This window comes from Chrysochloris asiatica, unplaced genomic scaffold, assembly GCF_000296735.1.
Source record: "Chrysochloris asiatica unplaced genomic scaffold, ChrAsi1.0 scaffold00257, whole genome shotgun sequence".
Lineage (NCBI taxonomy): Eukaryota > Metazoa > Chordata > Mammalia > Afrosoricida > Chrysochloridae > Chrysochloris > Chrysochloris asiatica.
Window position 1 is genome coordinate 3931364 of NW_006408775.1, and position 7295 is coordinate 3938658.

Here is a 7295-nt window from a genome sequence, read left to right on the forward strand (position 1 = left end):
GAAGCATCCAGCTGATATGAAGTGAGGGGAGATGCACAAGAATACCCATACTTGCAGATAGTACCCATTTGACTTGGCTTCAATGGTTGGATGGTCAGAATTTGACTAGAGGAAGAAAGAAGAGGTAAAAAAAGAGTAATCCGCTACAACTTGATGACCTTGACCTAAACTTATGGATTTAGTAGCTGAAAAGAGGAAACGAATCTTTACATCGAGGCTCATTCCCACCCCCTTGGTACACAGGGTTGACAGGGATGGGCAAATTAGACATTGGCTACCCAAAATTGAAGGGGGCTACAAAGGCACAAAGGGACTGGCTTACAAACTTTCAAGAGGGAGGCTGGTTTCAGAGGGTGCAGGGGAAGGTAGAATCTCCTGGAAACTGAGTGGTTTCCAACATGTCTGGACGGGGCTGCTGAAAGAAGATGGGGATAAGGCTTTTGTGGTTCAATAGTGAATAATTGTTATCAGGAGTGATTGTGAGTGTTGCAAATGTAAAGACAGATGTTTGTAACAAAAGGAGGGGAGTGGTTGATCTTGCAATCCAGGAGCAGAGAACCCTGGGACCATCAAGGGAGAAGAGTGAAATGTGGGACCCTATTAAGAGAAGCAGTGACGCCAGAGATGGAAGCAGAGACGATGATGTGGGGAGATGGAATGGCTGTGGACTCTGGATTCAAGAAGGAAGAGGGGCTCTGTGCTGACAGCCAGGGGGCAAGCTTGCGGGATATACCCTTTGGTTGTTTGAATGGTTATATATTTCTGAGTGCTTCGGTGTACATCAAAAAACAAAAACACAGAGGTAATGCAAGCAAATGCTGTTGAATGATGATGCAAGGAGGGGATTGTAATCATTGCAGTGAAATGAAATACAACAGGATGAATGTAAAACTGATGCTGTCCCATGTAAACTATCACTCAATTTGCAATAAAAAGTTCAAAAAACTTCTACCTTTACAGTTGTGACAGTGGCAATTACTCATGATAACAATTACTACTGAATCCTAAGAATTGTATCCATATCTCTTTTCACCAGACCCGTCTAGACAATATGAAAACTATTCAATGGGGAGTCTACTTTCCCCCACCATGATACTCTGAAAAAGAATAGAATAACTCTAATCTCTAATTGTTCATCTGACCAAATAATATACTCTTCTTCAAAGCCCCACATTCAAGCCATCTACAAATGAAATGACTCGTTTTTAGGACTTAGTAAATAAACATAGAATTCTGCAAAATCAATGATTTGTTCATTTCAAATACCTTCTTTAGACAGCATAAAAGACGATTATACACATAGACCTCATCAGATGGAATACACAGAAATCAAATTGACTACATCTGTGGAAAGAGACGATGGAAAAGCTCTATATCATCAGTCAAAACAAGGCCAGGGGCAGATGGTGGAACAGAATTGTTCATATGCAAATTCAGACTGAAGCTAAAGAAAATGAAAACAAGTCCACGAGAGCCAAAATAGAACCTTGAATATATCCCTCCTGAATTTAGAGATCATCTGAAGAACAGATTTGATACATTAAACACTAAAGACCGAAGACAAGAAGAGTTATGGGATGACATCAAGAACATCATACATGAAAAAAGCAAAAAGTTATTAAGAAGACAAGAAAAATGAAAAGATCAAAATGAATTTCAGAAGAGATGCTGAAACTTGCTCTCCAGTGTAGATGCTAAAGCAAATGGAAGAAAGGAGGAGGTACAAGAGCTGAACAGAAATTTTCAAAGGGCAGCTCGAGTAGACAAAGTCAAATATTACAACAAAATGTGCAAAGATCTGGAGTCAGAAAATGAAAAAAGGAAGAATACGCTCATTTTTCAACCTGGGGGAACTGAAGAAAAATTTCAAGGCTCAACTTTCATTATTGAAGGATTCTCTGGGTAAATTATTGAATGATGCAGAAAGCATCAAAAGTAGATGGAAGGAATACACAGAGTCATTGTACCAAAAGGAAATGGTTGATGTTCACCTGCTTCAAGAGGTAGCATACGATCAAGAGCCAATGATACTGAAGGAAGAAGTCCAAGGTGCATTGGAGGAATTGGCAAAGAACAACGCACGAGGAATTGATGGAATAAAAATTGAAATCTTGCAAGACAGTGAGTGAGGCGGCACTGGAAGCACTCACTCACCTATCCCAAGAAATTTGGAAGACAACTATCTGGCCAACTGATTGGAAGAGATCTATATTTGTGTCCGTTCCAAAGAGAGATGAGCCAATGGAATGCGGAAATCATCAGACAATATCTTTGATGTCACATGCGAGTAAAGTTTTACTAAAGGTAATACAGAAACGGCTGCAAGCATACATAGACAGAGACCTTCCAGAGGTTCAAGCCAGATTCAGAAGAGGCCGTGGAACAAGGGATATCATTGCTGATGTCCAAAGGATCTTGGCTTAAAGCAGAGAATACCAGAAATATGTTTGCCTGTGTTTTATTGTCTGCTCAACGGCTTTCAATTTGTGTGGATCATGACAAGCTATGGACAGCATTGCGAAGTATGAGTATTCCTGAACACTTAATTGTGCTCATGAGGAATCTGTACATGGACCAAGAAGCAGTTGTTCGAACAAAACATGGGAACACTGAGTGGTTTAAAATTAAGAAAGGTGTATGACAGGGTTGTATTCTTTCACCATACTTATTCAACCTGAGCAAATAATCTGAGAAGCTGGGTTCTATGAAGAAAAACATGACATCAGGATTTGAGGAAGACTCATTAACAATCTGCGATATACAGATGATACAACCTTGCTTGCTGAAAGTGAAGAGGACTTAAAATATTTACTGATGAAGATCAAAGAGCACAGCCTTCGGTATGGATTGTATCTTAATGTAAACAAAAGAAAAATCCTCACCACTGAACCAATAAACAACATTCTTAACAATGGAGATAAGATTGAAGTTGTCAAGGTTTCATTCTCCTTGGATCAACTATCAACACTCATGGAAGCAGCAGTCAAGAAATCATATGATGTATTGCATTAGGCAAATCTGCTGCACAAGACCATTATAAAGTATTGAAGAGCAAAGATGTTAGCTTGAGGACTAAGATGTGCCTGATCCAAGCCATGGTATTTTCAGTAACCTCATATGCATGCATAAGCTGGACAGTGAATAAAAAAGACCATAGAAAAATTGGTGCTTTTGAGTTATGGTGTCGAAGAAGAATATTGAAAGTGCCATGGGCTGCCAAATGAACCAACAGATTTGTGTTGGAAGAAGGGAAGAAGTGCAGCCAGAGTGTTCCTTGGAGGCCAGGATGTCCAAATTTCGTCTCTCATACTTCAGACATATTGTCAGGAGGGACCAGTCACTGGAGAAGGAAATACATGTTAGGTAAGGTGGAGGGTCAGAGAAAAAGAGGAAGACACCCAACGAGATGGATTGGCAAAGTGGTAGCATCAATGAGCTCAAGCGTGGCAACAATTGTGAGGTTAACCCAGGACTGGCCAGTTTTTTCCTATGGTATATAGGGTCACTATGATTTGGTACTGACTCGATGGCACCTAACAACAATAACAACAAGTAAACATAAGAAGAAACAAAGGTATATGACCCTTGACCACATGGGTTTGAGCTTTGTAGGCCCACTGGAATGCAGAATTGTTTCCTGTTGCTATTGGGGTGAGCTCAAGTTTTGTGAATATCTGCTTATGACGCCATGTGGTGCTCTAGAGAAATGAACTACTCACAAGAGATGAATACTGTCCACGTCAGCTTACCACATTAGCAGTGGGGGGAAACCCATCAATGTGACCCATACAATTCAAACCTATGCTGCTCAAGGGCATTTAATCTGCAGCCAATCTCAAGTCTAGACCTTTGCCTCCAGTAGATTATTACTCATCATCTGTCTCAAGTGAAGACAGAGGCTTTTGCTTCCACCAAGACTGGTCCCCTGGGCTTGGGTATTGTCAGGTGCCATCAAGTAGGTAACTACTCATAGTGATTGATGCACACAGAACAAAACACTGCCTAGCTCTATGTCCTCACAATGGGTGCTACATGTGAGCCCAGCGTTGCTGCCACCATGCCAGTCCATCTTAAGGGAGTCTTACTCCTTTTCTCTGACCCTCCACTTTACCAAACATGATCTCCTTCTCCGGGGATTGGTCCCTCCTGACAATATGTTTGAAGTATAAGTGATGAAATTTGGCCATGCTGGCTTCCAGGGAGCATTCTGACTGTACTTCTTCCAAGATAGAATGGTTTGTTCTTTTGGCAGTCCATGGTTTTTTTGTTTTTTTTTCTTAAATGTTTTATTGTGAATTATGTGATAGTTTACATGGGAGAACATTAGTTTTACATTCATTCTATCGTACATGTCTCATTGCCATAGTTACAGTCCCCTCCATGCAATCTTTTCCCTGTACCCCCCAGGTCTTCAGCACACAGTCGCTCTCCCTCTCTGGATCTAAAGTCTCCAGCTGCTCCATCGCTCCATTTCATCATCTCTGGTTCCATTTCAGGCATCACTGCTTCTCTGGGTAGGGTCCCGCTCTCTGCTCTTCTCCCTTGATGGTCCTAGGGACCTCCGCTCCTAGACTGAAAAGTTAATCACTCCCCTCCTTGCTATAAAACGTCTACCTTTACATTTCCAACCCTCACAATCAGTCCTGATAACAATTATTCACTATTGTATCACAAGAGACCCGTCTGCATTTCATTGCATCAGCCCCGCCTAGTCAGATTGAATACTACTCACTGGAGATTCTACCTTCCTCCAGGCCCTCTGGATCTAGGTTCCCTCTTGAAAGCTTGTAAGCCAGTCACTTCTTGCCTTTGTAGCCCCCTGCCCTCCATTTTGGGTAGCCAATGTCTAAGTTGCCCATCCCTGTCTACTCTATGTGTGGAGGGGGTGGGAATGAGTCTTGCTATAAGGACTTGTTCCCTCTTTTGAGCTACTGATTCCATAGGTGTAAATAAAGTTCATCAAATTGTATGAGAATACTTTTTTTTTCTCTCCTCTTCTTTTTACTTCTGGTTGAGCTCTGATCATCCAGTCACTGAAGCCATGATAAGTGGGTATTATCTGCAAGTGTGGGTGTTCTTATGCATATGCCTTCTCTTCTTATCAGCTGGACGCTTCACTCTTCACTCTAGAGTCCATGGTACTTTTAATATTCTCCTCCAACACCACAGCTCAAAGGCATCAACTCTTCTTAATCCAACGTCCAACTTTCGCACGAATATGAGGTTACGAAAATACCATGGCATATTTCAGGTGCACCTTAGTCCTCAAATTGATATCTTTGTTCTTCAACACTTTAAAGAGGTCCTGTGCAGTACATTTGCCTAATACAATATGTTGTTTGATTTCTTGACTGTTGCTTCCACGATTGTTGAAGGTTGGTCTGAGCTAAACCAAGTCTTTGACAACTTGCTTCTTTTCTCCATGTATTGATGTTATGTGTTGGTCTAGTCATGAGAACTTTGTTTTCCTCACATTGAGGTGCAACCCATACCGAAGGCTGTGGTCTTTGATCTTCATTAGAAATATTGTAACTCCTTTTTGCTTTCAGCAAGCCAGTTTGTATCATCTGCATATCACAGGATGGTAACGAGTCTACCTCCAATGCCATGTTTTTCTTCATAAAATCCAGCTTCTCAGATTATTTGGTCAGCATACAGATTGAAGAATTATGATGAAAGAATACAACCATGGTACACATCTTTACTAATTTTAAACATTCAGTGTTCCCTTCTGTTTGAACAACTTCCTCTTGGCCTATGAACAGGTTCCTCATGAGCACAATTAGGTCTGCTGGAATACTCATTCTCTGCAATGCTGTCCATAGTGTGTCAGTATCCACACAATCAAAATCCTGGGATCCTCTACTTTCAGACTCTGGAGTACATTCCATGATGTCTTCCTTCTGGGTGAAACTCTGGCTCCAGGTGAAAGCTCAGTGGTTCTCTGGCTGCTCCCAAAACTGCCCTCTCCATGAGTCTTCTCCAACCTTTCCTAGAATCTGGGGATTAGAAACACACTCCAGCAGCTATTAACACAAATTCCTGCCTAAACAGGATTTTAATTGTTGTTGTTGCTGTTGAGGCACTTCTGACTCACAGCGACCCCATGTGTGCAGCACAGAACTGCTTCCTAACTCGCCAATTTCAAACATGAAATCATTTGAAGCTAAATTAAGGCTATGGAAAGTACAACTCAAAAGGAATAACACGGTGCATTACCCCACTATGGAAGTACAAAAGCTTTCTATGACCCTTGAATATGCTGGTGAATGTGCTAAACGAATTGAGACATTTAATGAAAGGTTCAAAGACTTGAAAAGTAAACAAATGGAATTGAGCATCTTTGCAACACCATTCAATGTGGAACCAGGTGATGTGCCTGATAGCTTACAACACGAATCATTCAGCTGCAAAGTGATGAAGAGCTGAACGCTGAGTAAAGTAACTCACACGGCTTGAGTTCTAGACTCACTCCATAAGCAATGATGAATTTCCTACTTTGAGGAGACATGCACTGAAATGTGCATGAGTGTCTGCAGAACTTACTGCTGCGAGCAGTTCTTTTCAAAACTTACCAGTACCCTTTCCTCTGGACCAAAAAACCCCATTCACATAAATGGAGAAAATATTGAAGTTGTCAAAGACTTCATTCTGCTCAAATCAACCATCAACACTCATGGAAGCAGCGATCAAGAAATCAAATTACCTTAAACTGCTGTGTAATCCCCTATGTATCCCTCTCACTTTCTCCCTTAGTCCCTGAAAACCACTTTTTAAACTGTTTTACTGTCCCGATAGTTTTGCCTTTTCCAGAATGTCTTATCATTGGAATCATACCATTTTTAGCCCGTTCAGACAGACTTCTTTCACTTAGCAACGTGCGTTTAAGATTCCTCGGTGCCTTTTCACAGCTTGCTAGCTCGTTTCTTTGTATTACTGAAGAATTTCCATGTGCGGATGCACCACTGGTGGTTTCTCCATTCAGCTGTCTGAGGACAGTCTGGTGGCTTCCAAACAACAAAAGTGCCTAGCTCACTTAGAAATCACTGGATTCTCTTCCAAATCAGTTGTACCACTTTGCATTCTGAGGCTCTTTCTGGAATTCATTCATGTGGTTTCTGAATCAACAATATCAGGGTTATTTATCCTCTGCTACGATATCTCCTGACCTAATCAGATCACTAGGCATCTTGTTTGTACGTACTCAGCATCCTTTGTAAGTTATTGTTTTTCACCCAAGTTGGTTTCTGTGATGCCCAGAGATCATGGGATACTCTCCATACACAAAAACATAT